General features: G+C 43.0%; 1 protein-coding gene across 2 annotated transcripts in view; it reads right to left on the minus strand.

Annotated features, from left to right (window-relative positions):
- Positions 1 to 25,496, minus strand: part of S2P (membrane-bound transcription factor site-2 protease) — a 243,114-nt gene that overhangs the window by 52,883 nt on the left and 164,735 nt on the right. The gene's annotated exons all lie outside the window — the stretch shown is intronic.

Raw genomic sequence — 25,496 nt, forward strand, 5'->3', positions numbered from 1 at the left:
ATCAGCGCTCTCACGGCCCGGTCCATAGCCAGGCCTCGCGGTGCATCAGTGCCTAATCAACCAGGCTGTTACTGCTAGCCGCACGCAAACCGACGTACGAACCACAGCCCGGCTGGTCAGATACTGACTTTAGGTGCCTGTCCAGCTCCCTCTGAAGACAGCCAGGGGTCTATTGGTAATCCCCCTCATGTATGCTGTGAGGCAGTTGGACAGTCTTGGGCCCCTGACACTTAGTGTGTTATCTCTTAGCGTACTTATGACGCCCTTGCTTTTCATTGGGGAGATGTTGCACCATCCGCCGAGTCTTTTGCTTTCGTAAGATGTGATTTCCATATGCAAATTTGGGACTAGGTCTAGGAGTTTGCAAGTGTATATTATCGTGTATATTTCTCGACTGCATTCGAAAATTCCGTGTCTACGTGTAATAAAATTTAATTTATATGTTTCATTTAGTGTCTCAGTAGCAGAGTGAATTAGCCTTGACAACTCCCTACAGCCCTCATTGAGAGTTTCCTGTCCTAGATTCTCATCTCCTGAGTCGCTACCTCATGAGATTTTATTAAAACGGATTAATTCAGTTTTTATAACCAAGAGGACCCGGGCCGAATCCTGTTGTGGGTCGTATCCTGAAAAAACAAATGAGCGAAGAACTCCCAGTGGAAAGAATCCACACTGCTTGGCTTTCTTGCAGTGGCGTCGCTAGGGTTGGTGTCACCCAGGGCGACATCTTTGGTGTCACCCAGGGCGACATCTTTGGTGTCACCCAGGGCGACATCTTTGGTGTCACCCAGGGCGACATCTTTGGTGTCACCCAGGGCGACATCTTTGGTGTCACCCAGGGCGACATCTTTGGTGTCACCCAGGGCGACATCTTTGGTGTCACCCAGGGCGACATCTTTGGTGTCACCCCCATGAAATCCAAGGACGGGGGGATGGGGGGAGTAAACTCCAGTTACATCACTCCTATATGAATAAGTAATCGTAGTAATACTGAGGAAACATAAATACCACTTTGAGTACACAGACAACAGTCCTACATTTATTCATCTTCAACACTGAAAAAAAAAAATATTTGAAAAATAAAGAAAAAACATTGCAATACCAGAGAAACACTAGTTCCGATTTGACCCGAGTACAGGTAACATCTCAGTGAATCTGATCATGCATTTCCTTGCCTTCAGTCCTGCAAAATCATCTATCACATCATCAAAATCAATGATTTTCCCTACTCTGTAATAATAATAATAATAATAATAATAATAATAATAATAATAATAATAATAATAATAATAATAATAATAATATCTTTATTTACTACAAGTACATGTACAAGGTATACAGTCCTAGCTGACAACAATGACATACTACTATATAGAAAGCCCCTTGTTATGCTCCAATGTCGGGCAAATTAGGTCAGTGTCCCAGGATGCGACCCACACTAGTCGACTGACACCCAGGTACCCATTTTACTGATGGGGAATATAGACAACAGGTGGAAAGAAACACGCCCAATGTTTCTACTCTGGCTGGTCATATAATAGGTAATATAGAAATGAAGGATTCTTCTCTTATGTTGGTGCAGCACTGTTTTGGGCATTAGTGTCACCCCGTAAATGGTGTCACCCGGGACGGAACGTCCTCCCTTACGACGCCACTGCTTTCTTGGATTATCCTAGATTATTAACCTTCCTGGGTTACTAATACAAATAAAGTCTTGGGTTTCTTCTTCAATCTTCATTAGTCCGCTCCACTCTACCTCCGTTCCTCTCGGCCCGTGTCTGTATCTTGAGAGATGGTAATTTTCAAGTAACAACAACTCCACCGTTGTTAGAATAAAACCCTTGAACCCCCGTAGATGATGAACTTTTAATGGAATACTTGGCGATATCCTCATTGCCATATTGAAGTATCTCAGCTCAGGTTGACAGATTTCTAGTGTGACCAAGCCTGTGTGATGGAATATGACAGGGGAAACTTAGCTAGCTTTCGTTCCCGCAGTGTAACTACCATACTGAATAGGGTAACCCTATAAAGCCGAGTGTATATGTGCACCAATAATATAGACAGTTTTTAATTTGTTGATTTTTTTACCAGACCACTGTCGTAAACCAAATTCCCTCCCTGTGAAACGCCCAATAGGCAACCCACTCTCCGCCAACTCCACTGGTCCAGCCAAAGCTTATTCAGTTTAACATCTTTATTATGCACCCCATACACATGGTGTGGGTGGTAGTCAAAGGATTACAGAGGTACATAATGAGTCCAAGGACTGTGCCGCAAAGTTCTGGTGGCCTGGTGGCTAAAGCTCTACCTTCACACGGCGAGTTTTCTTTCCACCTGTTGTCTATGTTCACCATCAGTAAAATGGGTACCTGGGTGTTAGTCGACTGGTGTGGGTCGCATCCTGGGACACTGACCTAATTTGCCCGAAATGTTCAGCGTAACAAGGGGCTTTCTATATACTAGTATGTCACTGATGTCAGCTAGGCCTGTATACCATGTACTTGTAGTTAATAAAGATATTATTATTATTATTATGTAAGTGAACAAAGCTTTCCAGTCCTAATCTTCAAAGATGACTCCCTCGCATATATGACACTAATTAAACTCACAGTCCCCCCAGATGTTAATGTTTATTAATGAAAAGCAATAGAAATCTCAAAATTAACTGAAGAAAAATTATAAGTAAAACGTGCAAACTTTTTGGAAGGAGTTTTATCATGAAAACAATTGTGTATTTTTTATTAAATTGCTGAAAGGGGACTTTCTAAAACATAGATATAATATAAAACTTAAAATAAATTGGCTGAGAACTGGATACAGTAAACGAGATAGTATCAAGACAGTATCAGTGTCTAGGCCTATACATAAAGAGGCCTAGACACTGGGTATGGGGATACAATATGCTTTTATTGGGATAGCATTTCTCTGAGAGCATACAGCATGGTAAAGCTCTACACCTGAGCGAGACAATAATTACAGTTTAGTCTTTACTTCTGTCTTCATATCCTCACCTGTCGTCATTACCTGTCTTCATATCCTCACCTGTCGTCATTACCTGTCTTCATATCCTCACCTGTCGTCATTACCTGTCTTCATATCCTCACCTGTCGTCATTACCTGTCTTCATATCCTCACCTGTCGTCATTACCTGTCTTCATATCCTCACCTGTCGTCATTACCTGTCTTCATATCCTCACCTGTCGTCATTACCTGTCTTCATATCCTCACCTGTCGTCATTACCTGTCTTCATATCCTCACCTGTCGTCATTACCTGTCTTCATATCCTCACCTGTCGTCATTACCTGTCTTCATATCCTCACCTGTCGTCATTACCTGTCTTCATATCCTCACCTGTCGTCATTACCTGTCTTCATATCCTCACCTGTCGTCATTACCTGTCTTCATATCCTCACCTGTCGTCATTACCTGTCTTCATATCCTCACCTGTCGTCATTACCTGTCTTCATATCCTCACCTGTCGTCATTACCTGTCTTCATATCCTCACCTGTCGTCATTACCTGTCTTCATATCCTCACCTGTCGTCATTACCTGTCTTCATATCCTCACCTGTCGTCATTACCTGGAAAGGTAGGTAGGTAGGATTTGTCAGGAAACAGACAAGTGTTTCCTGACGCGGGTCTTAGTCATATGATGACCCGCCGTTGAAGCTTTTGATCATCTGACCGAGGCCTTCCGATGGCTTACCGGTCCACCCCTTTAAAAATTATGGTCATAGATATAACCATTTCTCATTTTTATTACCTGGAAAGTTAGCTTAGGTTAATATATTTATTATACACCCCAAAATGCTCTGCATACAAAGAGGCTTTAGGCATGTACACCCAACTATTAAATTCCTTTGTACAACCATGTACCATGTCAAAATAAATTTATTATTATTATTATTATTATTATTATTATTATTATTATTATTATATCCATCATGTAATACATGGAACATATGCGTCTGTTAACAGTAGCTTGACTGGGTAATTGTTGGCTATTAACCCTTTGGTTAATCATTTACATCAAATCTCTTGCCCTATAACCATGGCTACATTTCCCCAGGCCTGGAGTTCAAATAAAAGAAAATTAAACATTAAATTTTAGCGGCTTCGAAGTTCCACTGAGAGATTAATTCCTGAATTCCTGAGTGCTGCAAGTAACCTTTTCAACACCAGATAAGAATAATTTAATCCCTAAAATAGGGATTACACTTTCAGCATACATACGCTGAGAGAAATACACCTCTTACTGAATACATCCAGTGACTTACGAAATCGTAATGACGCTACTGCAAACAAACCATACCACGGGTGGGGATAGAATCCGCGATCAGTCATAAAACTCCAGACCGACGCGCTAGCCACTGGGTCAGGGGCCAGTGACGTCCACTGTAAAAATTGAAGTATTTCTTGGGTTTCATAAATTTTTCTACGGCCTATACAATACAATACAATTTATGTTTCTTTGCCAAGGTTACAATGTGTGGTTTGCATTTTATAAATTAAGTACAAAGAAAGCCACTTACATGACTGAGCATTTCGGGAAGACTAATCCTTTTTTTTTTAAATGGGGGGGGGAACTGATTGAAAAAAATAATACCTGGTAACACTATAATATTTATACATCTCTTGAAAACTCCAGCAATGAGTAAGGAGTTTAATAAAGATGATAAAATCAACGTAAAACAAGACTGAGAAGTAAAGCGAATGATTTGGTCCCTACGCAAAAAAAAAAAAAAAAAAAAAAAAAAAAAAAAAAGAGAATTGTGACAAATACAGCACAATACAATTATTCAATATTTTACACTGATACACATATGCAATTTTAAGTTCGTAATAAATTTTTAAGTTTGTAAATAAAGTCATTCTAGTGGGTTTAACCCGAGGTAAAATGCTACAGGAAATACTTATATCAGTGTGATTGAGAGAGGATGCTCTGTCGTCCACTGACTATGTTTAAATTATACATTTTCCATTTTCCTTGTAACTTGCGCAGTATCAGTTATTATTATTATTATTATTATTGTTATTATTATTATTACTAATGTTGGTGGTGTTATTATTATTATTACATAAAGGGGTAGCGCAAAATCCTCAGGGATCCTAAAAAGTCTGGTTAACAGGAGGTAATCCGGCTCGATCCGGGGTAAGGGGAGAGTAATTTCCATTCCTTGGATCAAAAACCCTACCTCAGCATCATGGCAGCCCCTCATCCCTCAAGGGCGGAGAGCAATAGCTAGGGCTGAGGCTTGCGTGACCCGGTATAAAAAGGTACAAATGAACTTCCGCTGGCTCATCCCCGCCCTGCGCCACCCATAAATTAGGCCACCATTGTCGTTCGTCTCTCGTTGCGGCGTTCGCTAACGAGAATCCGGCTTCCGCATCCCGTAGGCGTGAATCTGGCTTCCGCATCCCCTAGGCGAGAATCCAGCTACCGCATTTCTTACGCAAGAATTCAGCTACCGCATCCCCTAGGCGAGAATCGGGCTTCGTGTATCTCGCAGCCTTGAATCTGGCTTCACGAATCCTGCAAGCGAGAACCCAGCTTCCTGCATCCCACATGTAAGAATCTGGCTTCCCGCATCCCACAGGCGAGAATCTGGCTTCCCGCATCCCACAGGCGAGAATCTGGCTTCCCGTATCCCACAGGAGTGAATCTGGCTTTCCGCATCCCACAGGCGAGAATCTGGCTTTCCGCATCCTACAGGCGAGAATCTGGCTTCCCGCATCCCACAGGCGAGAATCTGGCTTCCCGTATCCCACAGGAGAGAATCTGGCTTTCCGCATCCCACAGGCGAGAATCTGGCTTCCCGCATCCCACAGGCGAGAATCTGGCTTCCCGCATCCCACAGGCGAGAATCTGGCTTCCCGCATCCCACGGGCGAGAATCTGGCTTCCCGCAGACGAGTATCCGGCTTCCCGTATCTCGCTGAGGGATTTATGTGACCCTCGTGTCTACACACCTTGACTGTCACTCAGGGTCTCAACCACCGTCAACACCCTTCTGCTTGGTAAATGGGGGTTTAAAGCCTATCAACTACACGAGGGGTCATTAAGGCTGTTCATTCATTCATTCATTAGAGGTTTGCCGGTACTTCCGGCCCGGGTCTTCTCCATATGGTGACCCGGCTCGGCCCCCGGTTGGGGGTGTCATCATCTTCTTCTTTCTTCTGTCTTCTTTCTTGGGCCCTCCGGCTGGAGGGTAACATCATCTTCTTTCTTGTGGCGACTCCCCGGAGGGGAGTGTCTTCTTGCTTCTCGACTTCATCAGCAGGCGTCACTTGGTCTTCATCAGCAGGCGTCCATTAAGGCTGTATATCACCTTTTCACCACTAGTCAAGAATAGGGATTAAAGTACACTCTTAATACATATACATTATGACATATACCCTTCACATACGAGGTGATATACACTTCTTGGTTGCTTACGAATATTTTTTTGTAGTCTGAGGACTCAAATTAGGTTGTAATAAACAACTTAATTGGATGGATATTAAATACAGACCCCACTAGAAATAAATGACACCCTCCATTATGGGTTAACCTAGGCTAAATCCACATAATGATTACTGCTAATGTGTGTTTTTAACGAGCCAATATGTGCGTATAACAAGCCAATTGTGCCTATAACAAGCCAGCGTTTGCCAACAACAAGCCAGCGTTTACCTACAATAAGCTAGTGTGTGCCTATAACAGCTGTGTTCCTTGTAAAAAAAATGTACACGCGTGTAATAATCTTAGAAGCCACAGTGAGCTTGATTAAAACGTAATTAACAGGACACGATCTCCTTCCTAAACACGTTCGAGGATATGACTCGATGCTGGTGAAGGGTTCTTGGCCCAAGGCATTCGAGATACAACCCCCTCCCCATCAGTGAATTAAAGCTGGTTATCTTCTATTCCCCACGCGCTACACAACCCCAAGGAGTTTAGAGCTTACCCGTGAGGATGAGGCATTATAGATGTGCCCGCACTGTGGGGCTTCTATATACACGGTGTAGTATGCACACGGTGCTGTACACGCAGGTGCAGCATGCACATGGTGCAGTACACACAGGTGCAGTATGCACACGGTGGAAATATACACACATATGCAGTATAATGTGATCCTTTATTGACTACGTTTCGCCCACACAGTGGGCTTTTTCAAGTCACAAACAGATCTGTTTGTGATTTGAAAAAGCCCACTGTGTGGGCGAAACGTAGTCGATAAAGGATCACATTATACTGCATATGTGTTTATATTTCCATTGTGTCGGTATTTTATACCATTCATTTCCATGCACACGGTGCAGTACACGCAGGTGCAGTATACACACCGCAGTACACACTGGTGCAGTATACACACGGTGCGGTATATTAAAGCTGCACCCAACTATAAGAGAAGGGGCAGGGCAGCCACTTGGATGATTGATGTCGTGGGTTCGCATTGTTTTGACTAAAACAGGCGGGGACTAACACCATTAAATGAATGAGGAGACACGACATTTATATGTACGTACACGCACACAGATGTGTACACGCGCATAGTCGCATGTACATAGGCATATACTGACCAGATCGAAGTGTCGCTGTGGTACAGCAGAGGGTTAGTAACCCAGAAAAGGTTACTAACCCAGAGAGTTAGTAACCCAGGAAAGTTGGTGTGGCTTATTTCCTTCGGCATCGTTTTTGGTCCTCTTTCCCAGGATGCGACATAAAAATACTAACACCCAGGTACCTATTTACAATTGGGTAAATAGGGGCAATATATATAAGGAACGAACCTAACTTCTCTACTCGCTCCAAGATCGTACCCGGGTCCTTCGGTTTTAGCCATCAGCTACCTGTGTATATTGTTTCGCTATAGCAAATCACTATGGTGCATTTCGAAGACATGCAAGACTGAGCAAGGTTTTCCGTCTCTTTAATCTTCCATCCCCAATCCTTCCAACCCCCAATACTTCCAAACCCCAATTCTTCCAACCCCCAATCCTTCCAACCCCCAATCTTTCCAAACCCCAATTCTTCCAACCCCCAATCCTTCCAACCCCCAATCCTTCCAACCCCTAATCCTTCCAACCCCCAATCCTTCCAACCCCAATCCTTCCAACCCCTAATCCTTCCAACCCCCAATCCTTCCAACCCCCAATTCTTCCGACCCCTAATCCTTCCAACCCCCAATCATTCCAACCCCCAATCCTTCCAACCCCCAATCCTTCCAACCCCCCAATCATTCCAACCCCCAATCCTTCCAACCCCCAATTCTTCCAACCCCTAATCCTTCCACCTCCAATCCTTCCAACCTCCAATCATTCCAACCCCCCAATCCTTCGAACCCTTAATCCTTCCATCCCAATCCTTCCAACCTCCAATACTTCCAAACCCCAATCCTTCCAACCCTCAATCCTTCCAACCCCCAATCCTTTCAACCTCCAATCCTTCCAACCCCCAATCCTTCTAACCTCTTATCCAAACATTTATTGTTAAAGAAGCAAAATTTATTCAATAATCTTAAGATACAAGTATCTTTATCATTCCTTATGCATTCTTTCTCACATTCTTCTCCCCCCGTTCCTGGTGCTGACGAAGGGCTCTTGATCCAAGGAATTGGATCTGCCCTCGGCAAGCTCACCTCAAAATCCTGGAGTTTACCTGGAGAGAGTTCCGGGGGTCAACGCCCCCGCTGCCCGGTCTGTGACCAGGCCTCCTGGTGGATCAGAGCCTGATCCACCAGGCTGTTACTGCTGGCTGCACGCAATCCAACGTACGAGCCACAGCCCGGCTGATCAGGTACCGACTTTAGATGCTTGTCCAGTGCCAGCTTGAAGACTGCCAGGGGTCTGTTGGTAATCCCCCTTATGTATGCTGGGAGGCAGTTGAACAGACGTGAGCCCCTGACACTTATTGTATGGTCTCTTAACGTGCTAGTGACACCCCTGCTTTTCATTGGGGGGATGTTGCATCGTCTGCCAAGTCTTTTGCTTTCGTTGTGAGTGATTTTCGTGTGCAAGTTCGGCACTAGTCCCTCTAGGATTTTCCAGGTGTATATAATCATGTATCTCTCCCGCCTGCGTTCCAGGGAATACAGGTTTAGGAACCTCAAGCGCTCCCAGTAATTGAGGTGTTTTATCTCCGTTATGCGCGCCGTGAAGGTTCTCTGTACATTTTCTAGGTCAGCAATTTCACCTGCCTTGAAAGGTGCTGTTAGTGTGTAGCAATATTCCAGCCTAGATAGAACAAGCGACCTAAAGAGTGTCATCATGGGCTTGGCATCCCTAGTTTTGAAGGTTCTCATTATCCATCCTTACTCAAGCACAGTAACTCAATACCAACAAAATTCTACCACCCCTTCCCCATCTAGAACACATTCTACCACCCCTTCCCCATCTAGAACACATTCTACTACCCCTTCCCCATCTAGAACACATTCTACCACCCCTTCCCCATCTAGAACACATTCTACCACCCCTTCCCCGTCTAGAACACATTCTACCACCCCTTCCCCATCTAGAACACATTCTACCACCCCTTCCCCGTCTAGAACACATTCTACCACCCCTTCCCCATCTAGAACACATTCTACCACCCCTTCCCCGTCTAGAACACATTCTACCACCCCTTCCCCGTCTAGAACACATTCTACCACCCCTTCCCCATCTAGAACACATTCTACCACCCCCTTCCCCATCTAGAACACATTCTACCACCCCTTCCCCATATAGAACACATTCTACCACCCCTTCCCCATATAGAACACATTCTACCACCCCTTCCCCATCTAGAACACACTCTACCACCCCTTCCCCATATAGAACACATTCTACCACCCCTTCCCCATATAGAACACATTCTACCACCCCTTCCCCATATAGAACACATTCTACCACCCCTTCCCCATCTAGAACACATTCTACTACCCCTTCCCCATCTAGAACACATTCTACCACCCCTTCCCCATCTAGAACACATTCTACCACCCCTTCCCCGTCTAGAACACATTCTACCACCCCTTCCCCATCTAGAACACATTCTACCACCCCTTCCCCATCTAGAACACATTCTACCACCCCTTCCCCGTCTAGAACACATTCTACCACCCCTTCCCCATCTAGAACACATTCTACCACCCCTTCCCCATCTAGCACACATTCTACCACCCCTTCCCCATAAGAACACATTCTACCACCCCTTCCCCATCTAGAACACATTCTACCACCCCTTCCCCATCTAGAACACATTCTACCACCCCTTCCCCATCTAGAACACACTCTACCACCCCTTCCCCATATAGAACACATTCTACCACCCCTTCCCCATATAGAACACATTCTACCACCCCTTCCCCATATAGAACACATTCTACCACCCCTTCCCCATCTAGCACACACTCTACCACCCCTTCCAAATCTAGAACACATTCTACCACCCCTTCCCCATCTAGAACACATTCTACCACCCCTTCCCCATAAGAACACATTCTACCACCCCTTCCCCATAAGAACACATTCTACAACCTCTTCCCCATCTAGAACACATTCTACCACCCCTTCAGCATCCAGAATACACTCTACCACCCCTTCCCCATCTAGAACACATTCTACCACCCCTTCCCCATCTAGAACACACTCTACCACCCCTTCCCCATCTAGAACACACACTACCACCCCTTCCCCATCTAGAACATATTCTTCCTCCCCTTCCCCATCTAAAACATATTCTTTCTCCCCTTCCCCATCTAGAACATATTCTTTTTCCCCTTCCCATCTAGAACACACTACCACCCCTTCCCCATCTAGAACACACTCTACCACCCCTTCCCCATCTAGAACATATTCTTCCTCCCCTTCCCCATCTAAAACATATTCTTTCTCCCCTTCCCCATCTAGAACATATTCTTTCTCCCCTTCCCCATCTAGAACAAATTCTTCCTCCCCTTCCCCATCTAGAACATATTCTACCTCCCCTCCCCCATCTAGAACAAATTCTTCCTCCCCTTCCCCATCTAAAACATATTCTTCCTCCCCTTCCCCATCTAGAACATATTCTTCCTCCCCTTCCCCATCTAGAACATATTCTTCCTCCCCTTCCTCATCTAGAACAAATTCTTCCTCCCCTTCCCCATCTAAAACAAATTCTTCCTCCCCTTCCCCATCTAAAACATATTCTTCCTCCCCTTCCCCATCTAGAACAAATTCTTCCTCCCTTTCCCCATCTAAAACAAATTCTTCCTCCCCTTCCCCATCTAAAACATATTCTTCCTCCCCTTCCCCATCTAGAACAAATTCTTCCTCCCCTTCCTCATCTAAAACAAATTCTTCCTCCCCTTCCCCATCTAGAACAAATTCTTCCTCCCCTTCCCCATCTAAAACAAATTCTTCCTCCCCTTCCCCATCTAGAACAAATTCTTCCTCCCCTTCCCCATCTAAAACAAATTCTTCCTCCCCTCCCCCATCTGGAGTTTACCTGGAGAGAGTTCCGGGGGTCAACGCCCCCGCGGCCCGGCCTGTGACCAGGCCTCCTGGTGAATCAGAGCCTGATCAACCAGGCTGTTGCTGCTGGCTGCACGTAAACCAACATACGAGCCACAGCCCGGCTGGTCAGGAGCCGACTTTAGGTGCTTGTCCAGTGCCAGCTTGAAGACTGCCAGGGGTCTGTTGGTAATCCCCCTTATGTATGCTGGGAGGCAGTTGAACAGTCTCGGGCCCCTGACACTTATTGTATGGTCTCTTAACGTGCTAGTGACACCCCTGCTTTTCATTGGGGGGATGTTACATCGTCTGCCAAGTCTTTTGCTTTCGTAGTGAGTGATTTTCGTGTGCAAGTTCGGTACTAGTCCCTCTAGGATTTTCCAGGTGTATATAATCATGTATCTCTCCCGCCTGCATTCCAGGGAATACAGGTTTAGGAACCTCAAGCACTCCCAGTAATTGAGGTGTTTTATCTCCGTTATGCGCGCCGTGAAGGTTCTCTGTACATTTTCTAGGTCAGCAATTTCATCTGCCTTGAAAGGTGCTGTTAGTGTGCAGCAATATTCCAGCCTAGATAGAACAAGTGACCTAAAGAGTGTCATCATGGGCTTGGCCTCCCTAGTTTTGAAGGTTCTCATTATCCATCCTGTCATTTTTCTAGCAGATGCGATTGATACAATGTTACGGTCCTTGAAGGTGAGATCCTCCGACATGATCACTCCCAGGTCTTTGACGTTGGTGTTTCGCTCTATTTTGTGGCCAGAATTTGTTTTGTACTCTGATGAAGATTTAATTTCCTCGTGTTTACCATATCTGAGTAATTGAAATTTCTCATCGTTGAACTTCATATTGTTTTCTGCAGCCCACTGAAAGATTTGGTTGATGTCCGCCTGGAGCCTTGCAGTGTCTGCAATGGAAGACACTGTCATGCAGATTCGGGTGTCATCTGCAATGGAAGACACGGTACTGTGGCTGACATCCTTGTCTATGTCGGATATGAGGATGAGGAACAAGATGGGAGCGAGTACTGTGCCTTGTGGAACAGAGCTTTTCACCGTAGCTGCCTCGGACTTTACTCTGTTGACGACTACTCTCTGTGTTCTGTTAGTGAGGAAATTATAGATCCATCGACCGACTTTTCCTGTTATTCCTTTAGCACGCATTTTGTGCGCTATTACGCCATGGTCACACTTGTCGAAGGCTTTTGCAAAGTCTGTATATATTACATCTGCATTCTTTTTGTCTTCTAGTGCATTTAGGACCTTGTCGTAGTGATCCAATAGTTGAGACAGACAGGAGCGACCTGTTCTAAACCCATGTTGCCCTGGGTTGTGTAACTGATGGGTTTCTAGATGGGTGGTGATCTTGCTTCTTAGGACCCTTTCAAAGATTTTTATGATATGGGATGTTAGTGCTATTGGTCTGTAGTTCTTTGCTGTTGCTTTACTGCCCCCTTTGTGGAGTGGGGCTATGTCTGTTGTTTTTAGTAACTGTGGGACGACCCCCGTGTCCATGCTCCCTCTCCATAGGATGGTAAAGGCTCGTGATAGGGGCTTCTTGTAGTTCTTGATGAACACGGAGTTCCGTGAGTCTGGCCCTGGGGCAGAGTGCATGGGCATGTCATTTATCGCCTGTTCAAATTCAAATTAAAATTCAAAGTTTATTCTCTATAAAGATTACAATGTTGAATTTACAGAATTTGATTGTTGTGTGGTTTACATGTAGTTAAATAATGATTAGAGAGTGTACCACTAGAACGCCTAGCATGGCTAGGCATTTCGGGCAGACTTAGTTTAATTCATTATTTTAAAATATTACAAATTATGAGGTAAGTTGGTATTATGGCTAAGTGACTAAATACTAGTTTGTGAGTTTAGCAATGTGAATGCTTTTGTTTTGGCACAGTACATAGTTTCAGTATTGGAGTATCATAGGAATCATTATTTTAAGATTGAGATTAATATTTCTGTTTATGGTCAAATGGGTGAGTGACTGTAAGTGTGAACCACCAGGTGGTATTCGTGTAGTTAGTTGATGGGGTGTATCAGGGAGATAAGATGTTTTCTAATGGTAGTTTTGAAGGTGATGAATGTGTCTGCAGTTCTAGAGTTCTCAGGTAGGGTGTTCCAGATTTTAGGGCCTTTGACATACATTGAATTTTTGTAAAGGTTTAGTCGGGCACGGGGAATGTCGTAGAGATGTTTGTGTCTGGTGTTATGCCTGTGGGTTCTGTCACAACTATCAAGAAAGCGTTTTAGGTCAAGGTTGATATTGGATTTTAAGGTCCTGTAGATGTAGATTGCACAGTAGTAAGTGTGGATGTACTGAACAGGGAGTAAGTTTAGATCTATGAAGAGTGGGGGGGAGGGGTGTTTCCAGGGATGGGATTTAGTGATTATTCTTACTGCAGCTTTTTGTTGGGTTATTATTGGCTTTAGGTGTGTTGCTGCAGTTGATCCCCAAGCACAAATAGCATAGGTGAGGTATGGATATATAAGTGAATGGTATAGTGTGATAAGGGCAGTTTGCGGCACGTAGTATCGTATCTTGGAGAGGATCCCAACTGTTTTGGATACTTTTTTGGTTATGTGTTGGATATGGGTACTGAAATTCAGGTTGTTGTCAAGGTTTAGGCCTAGGAATTGTCCCTCATTATATCTGGTATTTAGAGTGTTGTCGATCTTAATGTTAATCTGTGCATCTCCTGCTCTGCTACCAAACATAATATAGTAGGTTTTGTCAGTGTTAAGCGTAAGTTTATTGGCTGTCATCCAAGTCGATATTTTGATCAGCTCCTCGTTAATAATGGTGTTGAGGGTGGCAAGATTAGGGTGAGAGATGACATAAGTCGTGTCGTCAGCAAAGAGAATGGGTTTCAGGTGTTGGGATACGTTTGGAAGATCAATGATGTATATGAGGAAGAGCAGGGGACCAAGGACACTTCCCTGCGGAACTCCAGTATCAAGTGGCCGTGTTGTTGATGCTGTGTCTTTAATGGTGACATACTGATACCTATTAGTAAGGTAAGATTTGAAATAAGCAAGCGCATGGCCTCTTATACCATAATGGTCAAGTTTGTGGAGTAGGATGTCGTGGTCTACTGTGTCAAAAACTTTTCTTAGGTCAAAAATTCCTAGTAGATATTCCTTATTTTCCAATGCTGTCATTTGGCGTCATCTAGAACAAATTCTTCCTCCCCTTCCCCATCTAGAACATATTCTTCCTCCCCTCCCCCATCTAGAACAAATTCTTCCTCCCTTTCCCCATCTAGAACATATTCTTCCTCCCCTCCCCCATCTAGAACAAATTCTTCCTCCCCTTCCCCATCTAGAACATATTCTTCCTCCCCTTCCCCATCTAGAACATATTCTTCCTCCCCTTCCCCATCTAGAACATATTCTTCCTCCCCTTCCCCATCTAGAACATATTCTTCCTCCCCTTCCCCATCTAGAACATATTCTTCCTCCCCTCCCCATCTAGAACAAATTCTTCCTCCCCTTCCCCATCTAGAACATATTCTTCCTCCCCTTCCCCATCTAGAACATTCTTCCTCCCCTTCCCCATCTAGAACATATTCTTCCTCCCCTTCCCCATCTAGAACATATTCTTCCTCCCCTTCCCCATCTAGAACATATTCTTCCTCCCCTTCCCCATCTAGAACACATTCTTCCTCCCCTTCCCCATCTAGAACATATTCTTCCTCCCCTTCCCCATCTAGAACATATTCTTCCTCCCCTTCCCCATCTAGAACAAATTCTTCCTCCCCTCCCCTTCTCGAGCCATAACCATGACTCCTTCTCCCCTCTAGACATTTACACAACATATTTTTTTACAAGTATACTAATATAATCCCAGTTATTATAATAATAGTATATAATACCGACTAGTAGATAAGAAAGAAACACTTACAACACTTGGGTATCTTTATTTCTGAAACGTTGCGCCTGCGCAGCAGGCTTCGTCGGTCGAATATAGATGTGACTAAAATAGTGGAAACAGTTGAACGAGGGGTGATCCCCGGGACGGTGTAAACATTAGGACCCCAGTGGAAGTAAGTCACTCTGACTTTTTTGGGTTATCCCAGGTTCTTTACACATATGCTGCTATGTATGATAATCTATGTAATTGTATTTGTGTATACCTGGATATATTTACTCCTTACGGCACCTGCTGTCCATGTTCACCTGTCAGTAAAATAGGTACCTGGATGTTAGTCGAATGGTATATTGTACTCCAGGTAAACTCCAGGTACTGTAGTAGGTTCACCGGTCTTGTCCCGGCCCGGGTCTTTTCCAGATAGTCGACTGGTGTGGATCGCATCCTGCGGACTAAATTGACCTAATTTGCCCGAAATGCTCTGCGTGACAAGGGGCTTTCTATATAGCAGTAAGTCACTGATGTCAGTTAGGCCTGTATACCTTGTATATATACTTATAGAAATAAAGATTACCACTACCCGAAGCCTGGTCACAGACCGGGCCGCGGGGGCGTTGAACCCCGAAACCCTCTCCGGGTATGCCCCGGGTATACCCCGGGTATACCCCTGATCTCTTCGTGGCTCATAGCCAAGAAGCAGCCAACTAGGAAAATTCAAACTTGATTACAATAAGAGAAAAGAAGTTCAACGAATGGTACGTGAGTACACACACAATATCAAAGGATAACAAATGGAATGAATGAATAGGAGATGGAACACCAAATATCGTAGCTCTCACGGAGACAAAACTAGGAGAGATGATAAAACATGCAATATTCCCAGCAGGATATAAAGTAATAAAAGAAAGGAGAAAAAATGGAAAGAGAAGATAAGATAAGATTTCGTTCGGATTTTTAACCCCGGAGAGTTAGCCACCCAGGATAACCCAAGAAAGTCAGTGCGTCATCTAGGACTGTCTAACTTATTTCCATTGGGGTCCTTAAATCTTGTCCCCCAGGATGCGACCCACACCAGTCGACTAACACCCAGGTACCTATTTGCTGCTAGGTGAACGGGACAATAGGTGTATGGAAACGTGTCGAAATGTTTCCACCCGCCGGGAATCGAACCCGGGCCCTCCGTGTGTAAAGCGGGAGCTTTAGCCACCAGGCTATCCTATGTAATTTACACTATGTATGATAACTATATTTATGTGTACCTGTGCCTAAATAAGCTTGCTTAATCTATAGTTACGTGAAGAGCTAATCGCGTGTGAGTAGATTCAGCAAAAGGATTAGTGGAGGCTCGATTCTCCGTCTGCTAAAAGCAAGACATAAACTCTAATATCGCAGTCACATTTTTGCTAAGTCAGACTTCTCTCAGTCGAGACTAAGGAACAAAAGTAAAGTATAGCAATGATAAATAGGTAAAGTTTACTTTCCATGGCATTACATAGGTTTACTTATTTTTTTTTCATTGAAAAGTCAACTTCCGAACAGTGGGAGACCAAAACAGGAACTTCAACACACTTCAATGTGTTTTTTTTTTTTGTTCTCCGGGAATTTCGAGTCAACGATTAAGTAATGTTTGTCACATTAGTGAAAATGGCAGAAAGAGTCGATGTGACTAAAGGAAATCTACCAATCATAGGAAATTTCAACCACGTAGGACTAGACTCAGTGAACTGGGATCCACACAGAAAACCGGAAATGTGAAAGGCCAGGATGATAGAAGTGGTGGTGGAAAACTACATCTGCCAGCATGCCAGGGAGACTCCTCCAACTCACGCCCCAACAATCATTCCACACTCCTCCAACTCACCCCCCAACAGTCATTCCACATTCCTTCAACTCACCCAACCAATCATTCCACACTCCTCCATCTCACTCCAACAATCATTCCGCACTCCTCCAACTCACCCCAACAATCATTCCACGCTCATCAAACTCACCTAACAATCATTACATACTGATATTAACCCTCCCCTCAAACATCTCCTTGCCAACCTCAACAGAACACATGACCATAACACAAGGCACAGATCACTCTTTGATGTTCCTCGTGTCCATCTCACACTATGCAAAAACTCAATGCACATAAAAGGCCCTAAAATCTGGAATTCATTACCTGTAAATATAAAAGAAACACTACCTGTTTATAAATTCAAGTCTCTTCTCAAAGATCACTTACTCACCCAAAACCAAATAAATACTGAATAACTGAACCTTATAAATTGTATATCTTAAATGTTACTCACAATTATATCACATAAATGTTAAACCTAGGACCCAATCTAACTTTATTATTTTTTAAATACACTACCTAACAGAATACTCCATACGACTGAATGTACAACAATGCATGCAACCATATGACCTGTCTTTGTAATACTCATTTGTGCTTTATAGTTATCTGTTTACAATAATGTATTATCACTGATTTCATCATTGCTTAGTTAATTTTAAGCCAGCCCGAAATGCTATGCATAGTATAAGTGGCTTTGGCATGCTGCTCTTATCTGTATTTTTTTGTACCTCTGTATGTATGCTCAAATTGTTAATAAATAAAAAAAAATAAATAAATAAATAAATTCCACACCCTTCCGGCTCTCTCCAAGAATCCCATCAACTCATTCTTAACCTTTTGACCTAATTTCCAAACCCCTGCAACACTTCCCCGTAAACTTCACTCTCACTAGACCACTCTCTCCTACAATTACGAGATTAGCCAGGCTTTGATAGCTACATAAGCATGCGGGTTGCTAGCAGCAACAGCCTGGATAAAAATATATGGAAAAAAAAGAAGCCTGACTTCGGCCTGAGCTCTACTGGAACGAAGCTTTTGAAACTCCTGTCCCCGCTGAATCTTTAATGGAATACTGTACTTGATTGTTCCACTGAAGTCTCCGAAGTCAGGCTGACATTTCAACATTGTGTAAGCCATCCCGCTAGGTTTTGTTCCTTCAGTGTGACTATCATAAAGAATGCGGTAGCAGCACTCTGCTGATGTATCCAGTTTTGCTTAACTTAAAAAAAAGCCGTGCTCTGAAGGGTAGAAGTACCCTTGAAATTGGTCACAGGTCTGTCCTGGACATTTCACGCTTCACCGACTCACTCCTGTACCCCTCCCACATTCCACATCGCACCAACCTGCTCCCACAATTATCCACCACTCAAACTCACTCCCACGCAGCTACAACTCGACACAAAAACTGGGAAAATAACAGTTTTTTTTTCCTGCTAAACCACGGCACAACCTCAAATAACAATCTCATTAGAATACTCATATATTTCTAACTTTCCAGTTTAATCTATAATAAGAAATTTATGTACTGGTAGAACCTCCAAGCTGTCGTGATTTGTGATACCCGTACACATCTGGTCAGAAGGCTGTTGAATGAACAATGGTAAGTGTGTTTCTTTCCGTCATCCTGCCATGGGGGATAAGGGAGGTGACGGCCGATGTGGTCAAGAATTCAAACGAAATAATTGAACAAAAAATATGGGAAAAATGCCCTCACTTATCCGATTGTCAATAAGTGATAACCACAGTAATATGCCCAATGTTGGTCGTCGTAAATAACTCGTAACTACAGATAAGCTACACTGCAATATTTTTGTAACTGAATTCATGGCTGTGCAATAAATTTGTAAATAGTTCAATACTACTGTAACTTGCTTAAGTGACAAAAATGTTGAGGACCCCAACGAAAATAATTAATTTTGTTTGACTTTTTTTTTTATTATCCCAGGAAATTTACACTATGATAATTGTGTACCTGTGCCTAAATGAACTTACCAAATCCCTAGACCCATTATGTGCCTCTGTAGCCTCTTTGACCACCTGCCACAAAATTGACATATGGAAGCATAATACAGCTGCCACACTGATAATAACAAAGAGTGTATCAGTATGTAGTGGAAGGAAGGCGGGGTAGGGGTCGGCCTAGGAAAGGTTGGAGGGAGGGGGTAAAGGAGGTTTTGTGTGTGAGGGGCTTGGACTTCCAGCAGGCATGCGTGAGCGTGTTTGATAGGAGTGAATGGAGACAAATGGTTTTTAATACTTGACGTGCTGTTGGAGTGTGAGCAAAGTAACATTTTTGAAGGGATTCAGGGAAACCGGCAGGCCGGACTTGAGTCCTGGAGATGGGAAGTACAGTGCCTGCACTCTGAAGGAGGGGTGTTAATGTTGCAGTTTAACCATCAGAATATGGTCATTCTAATAACTATCAACATACTGATAACTTATCAATATACTGATCAATACACAGGAGGGAACTAGGGCGAGTCGTCATGCTTTATATCTAGGTTAAATTTTTGTGTCGGGAGAAAGCAGTTTAATAGAAGAAACCAAGTGAAATCACTAAAATGTTACCAAAAAAAAAAAAAGGCTTATTTACTAATATGTATTATTGTGTTCATATTCGAAATGTTGTGCATACTATAATTTGTGGATCTCCAAATATCCTGTAACTTTTTTATATATAACAACTGTATTTGTAACTATTTGTATATATAACTTTTGTAAGCTGCATTTGGAAATAAGATTCATTATTCATTTTCATATTTTTGTATGAGGGAGGGACAGTACCAGTCCCAGAATCGATCCTTGTTGGAGTCCACCAGTTACACTTCATTCTCCTAATTCTTCTCTGGCTATCACCCTTTTTTCCCCATTTCTCTTTGGTATTTTTTTTTAATCAGGATAGTCAACTGTAACATCTTCCCCATTATTCCTTCATTTTTTTTTTTAATAATCTCCCCTGTTGTACAATGTTGTTTACCTTCTCTCAATTTATGAATATACAATATACAATACACCAGTCCTCTCTTTCCTGCATTGCAATCGTACTGCTATATTTATATGAAGCACTCTAAACCCGTGTGGGTCATCCTGAACATAGGATTACCCAATATGTATAAGCTACTTTATAGAAAGCTTGTTATGCACCAGCTGGTGCAGACTTACGTAAAGTTTGCCAGAGGAACTATTGTCACACTGCGCCATTATGTGCTGGAATGCAGCAAAAAAAAAAATGAATTCAAAGACTAGGAAATGTCAGAGTATTTTATCCATAGTGGTATGTTACCAGCCAATCAGGGAAAAATATTCTCAGACTTTGCCTACTGTAAATAAAGCACAGCTACTTTCTCAATCATAATTTTTTTAATAGTGTAAATAACTCATAACCACATATAAAATATATTGTAATGGTTTAATGACTGAATTCCTGACTTTAAAATATCAGAATCAGTGTTAATTGTTCACATAGGTGTAAATACTTCCATACCACTATAACTTGCATAGTTTTCAAAATGTTGGGATCTAGTCCTTGGACTCATTATGTGCCCCTACCGCCCATAGGACGTATTATAGGGTGTATGTTGCGTCCCTTGCGTGGGACCCAAGGGGTTTACCTGGAGTTTACCTGGAGAGAGTTCCGGGGGTCAACGCCCCCGCGGCCCGGTCTGTGACCAGGCCTCCTGGTGGATCAGAGCCTGATCAACCAGGCTGTTGCTGCTGGCTGCACGCAAACCAACGTACGAGCCACAGCCCGGCTGATCAGGAACTGACTTTAGGTGCTTGTCCAGTGCCAGCTTGAAGACTGCCAGGGGTCTGTTGGTAATCCCCCTTATGTGTGCTGGGAGGCAGTTGAACAGTCTCGGGCCCCTGACGCTTATTGTATGGTCTCTTAACGTGCTAGTGACACCCCTGCTTTTCATTGGGGGGATGGTGCATCGTCTGCCAAGTCTTTTGCTTTCGTAGTGAGTGATTTTCGTGTGCAAGTTCGGTACTAGTCCCTCTAGGATTTTCCAGGTGTATATAATCATGTATCTCTCCCTCCTGCGTTCCAGGGAATACAGGTACTTGTTATTATAGGCATATATTTTTATTTTCACTTAATATTATATTGTCTATAGCTTTGTCGTGCCGAATAGGTAAAACTTGCGATTTTTGCTTAAATAGCAACACTCTTCTTGCCAAATAAGGCAAGCGAAAAAATTTGTGTATGCAATAATTTCGCTAAAAAATATTTAGTTGGATTAGGCTAAATTAAATTGCGCTTGTCATAATAAGGTTAGGTAAGTTTTCTAAGGTACTTTCGGTACAAAATTATTAATTTTTACATTAACACGATGGAAAAAATTCTACCTTTAAACGTATAGGGGAAAATTTTAGAAAGGACTTAATTTTAAATGACTTCTTGCTAATTGACCAGTTTTACCTATTCGGCACGACATCTTCATTAACAGCTATAATGAAAATTTCTTGCTTTATAATATCATCTGACCTTATATTATTTAGCTATGTATATATGTAGTATGTGTTTTATTGAATTAAGTCGGGAACTGCTGTGCTAACTACCGTAAAATAGCCAGTCGGTCTCACGGGTAGTTGTCCCATGAACCGAGTAGAGGCGTTGCCTTCTTTTGCCCTGGATTCGCTCTGCTGACCTTGCCGTGTGCAGTCACAGTAGCTCCTACTCTCATCATCACAGTCTCCCTACGATCCCCGTTGGGAAGGGGAACCTCTACCTTTTCGACGATGTTCGCACATCGTGTTAAGATCAAACCAGCCAGTGGTGTTATAAATGACTTCACTAAACTAGCACTTGCTGCAGCTATAAGGACCTGCCTACACCTTAAATTCACAGCGATCCACTCACTCAAGGATTCCTTTATTGTCATCTGTACCGACTACAATGAAGCAGCTGAACTTATGGACGACACTGCAATGAATACATTGAGACCGTCAATTCGACATACCACCGTCTCCCTCCTTGCTGGCGAAACGTTCAGTTTTTGTTAAACGATTGGATAAGACAATCACATCCTTACCAGAGGATGAACTGAAGACCTCTATCGAAGAACAGAACACCTGGACCTCTGTAGACACTATCACACGAATTCCCAATGCCTCATCTATGATCAAAATCACATTTTCAAACATAGATATGGCTACCCAAGCGCTCTCTAATGGACTAGCTATCTCATATTACCACATACATCCACGCCACATAGAACCTGAACGTTTCGCCCATGTCTCTCCCTGTTGGAACTGTAACTCTTATCAACACTCAACCAAGGACTGTCCCATTAAAGAGAAGAAATTCTGTTCTACCTGCGGAAAAGGTCATGACTTCTAAGCTTGCACCACCACCAGTGCCACTCCAACATGTCTTAACTGCACGGGTACTCATCATGCCTTTGATGCCATATGCCCACTACGAAAAGAAGTAATGTCGCAGAAAATTAAAGAAGAAACCAAGAACAGCCCCAAATCGCCGACATATGCCGCCATTTCAAAACTCCAGTCGGACACCGCCAGAATCCTCCAAGCCACACAGCAGTCATCTCTGTCCAATAACTCCCTCTCTGCACTCCCTGACGTTGCTCCTTATAAGGTGCTGTATTGCATGATGTATGCGCACTTCGCCAATGCAGAAAACCCAGACACATTCAACACTGCAATTAACGAACTATTCCGTCTTAACAACATGCCGACATTCAACTTCCTGACTCGCCACCATCACAGGACTTCCTCAAGATTATCCCAGACATCCTTAACTTCACATCAACTTCAGGCCCAAATCCTGACTGCGCCCAAAAAAACACTCCTGAGCCACTCTAATGACCACTACCATCTCTCAACAATCACCGACAACCAACCAGACACAAATCCTCTAGATTCTCAGCCTCCTCTCGACACAATCACAGCAGAAACAATTGTACCAGAATCTTCTGACGAATCCACCGACGTAGCAAACAGCAACATCAGCAGACCCTCTTGGGAAAACCTTACTTTCTTCACCTCTTCCTAGAATGCTGACACCATGACCTGCTCTGAACTCTACAAAGGCCTCGGTGATAGAACAGTCAAGTATGTCTGCGATTCACCTCTTCACGTCACACTCACCCAAGTTCTTGAGTTCATCAAGCCTCTTCGTTTCACTTTTGCCAACAAGACAAAACTATACCACCTCTCCAGAAGCAGCTTCAAGAAGTTTGAAAATGGCTCCACTGCAAACCTGCTTACTCAAATACTACAATAACTCCCACCTGCCTGCTGCCCTTTGTTGTTCCTACCTGCCTGCCCTCTCTTGCGACCTAGAAACTACCAGTTCTCATGACTCAAGACCTCACCTACCACGAGACTTGCATTCACAGCTTACTCTCTTCCATTTTTTTCTCCAAGTTTGTCTCACGAGCGCCTAGCTGCTGGGTTAAGCACACGCACTTTTTCTTAGACTGTGGACACTCCTCTTCGCTATTTTTCGCCTGTCCCGTCTTCCCAGCTCACCCCACATGGGGGCTTACTTAACTCTCTTGAGCTTGGCGTTGCCTGAGTACCAGCCTGCTTCTAGCCTTGGAAACATCTTCTCGAAGTTTGATTAGACCCAAGTTTTGGGTAACAAACGGTTCTGTTGGTGAGATGGAACCTCTTTCTCGCTACGCTGAGTATCAGTGATGGACAGTTAGTTCTGGACTTAAATATTTTGATATCAACTAAGGTTGCGAGTTTCTCTGACGTTATAAAGTCAATCAGTGGATTTAACCGTGACCTCTACGTATTACCGTAGTCTTGATTTGAACTGAGCCGAACTTATATTCAGAAAGAAGGGAGTATTAGCACTCCAATATTTTATTCAAGATCTCAGCTGTGTATTTTGTTCTTGCTTCGTTAAGATCGCTTGTTATGTTTTGATAAATGTCTCAAGCTCTAGGTTAGCTTCTTACTTGGAGGATTATCGTACCCAAAGCCGGTGATTATTCGAGAACGGATGTACAATTTAGAATTGTACATATATAGAGTCGACCTATAATGAGACATTTCCGTCTGTGATTGAAACCACTGGGTATATGTATATACGTATATGGTTAATCACGACTCGTGACAATGGAAATGTCACTTTAAATGTTCATAAATTGTGTTATAAACTTATGGCCTTTAGTATTATTGTACTCAAAAGTACCATTCTGTATTTTTCAACAAGAGAATTTGTTACTTCTTTTAAAACACGTTAATATTAAAGATATTAAATTATTATTTTGTCGGACTATTGTCTCCTGGTTATAATTTACAAAATGCCTATTAAGATGGTCTTTGATACTAAAGATAGCCAGTACTGACCGTGATCCAACACCTTGTTGCAAAAGAGGAGACTTTCATAGGCTACATCCTTAAGGAGATTTAAGTAAGTAAGTTTATTCAGGTATACACAAATACAGTTACATAGATTATCATACATAGCAGCATATGTGTAGAGAACCTGGGATAACCCAAAAAAGTCAGACAGTGACTTATTTCCATTGGGGTCCTTTATTCCAAACTCCCCGGAGTTCTCCACTCGCTTCTGTTGTGTAACCCAGCAAGACACATAACTAAAGTGTATAATTAAGATAACAAACTATATTAAACCAAGCCTTTTCCTAAGCCTAACCATAAACATGTAAAATATCATATAGATCAGGATAGCCCTACAATGCGGTGTATCTAATAATAAGGTACTCGAGTGTGCCCGGGTATGAGAGATGTTAATTTGTGTTCTATGTAATGCTACGTGCAAGGCTTGTTGTGTGAGAGGTTGTGTGACTGGCTGATTGTATGATTGTGTGAGAGGCTGATTGTATGAGAGGTTAAATATGAGATGTACGAGACTGATTGTATGAGAGGTTGTGTGAGGGAATGATTGTATGAGTTTGTGTGAGAGGTTGATTGTATGAGAGGCTGATTGTGTGATATTGATTGTATGAGAAGTTGATTGTGTGAGATTGATTGTATGAGGTTGATTGTGTGAGGTGATTATACGAGAGGTTGATTCTGTGAGAACTGATTGTGTGAGAGATTATGTGAGAAGCTGTGTTAGAGGTCGACTGCGTTAGTATCAATTGCGTGTGAAATCGATTGCATGTGAAACCGAGTGCATGTGAGTTCCATTGCCTGAAAGGTAGATTGTGTGAATTGCCAGGTTAAGTGCGTGACAGGTCGATTGCATGCCAGGTGCATCGCGCGAGAGGTCGATTGCGTGATAGGTTGATACCACAATATGATACAAAAACACACACTACCAATGAGAATTCTGTTGCCACATCTCAATATCCCAATTATACTGAACCAT

Source organism: Cherax quadricarinatus, chromosome 39, assembly GCF_038502225.1.
Source record: "Cherax quadricarinatus isolate ZL_2023a chromosome 39, ASM3850222v1, whole genome shotgun sequence".
NCBI classification, from domain to species: domain Eukaryota; kingdom Metazoa; phylum Arthropoda; class Malacostraca; order Decapoda; family Parastacidae; genus Cherax; species Cherax quadricarinatus.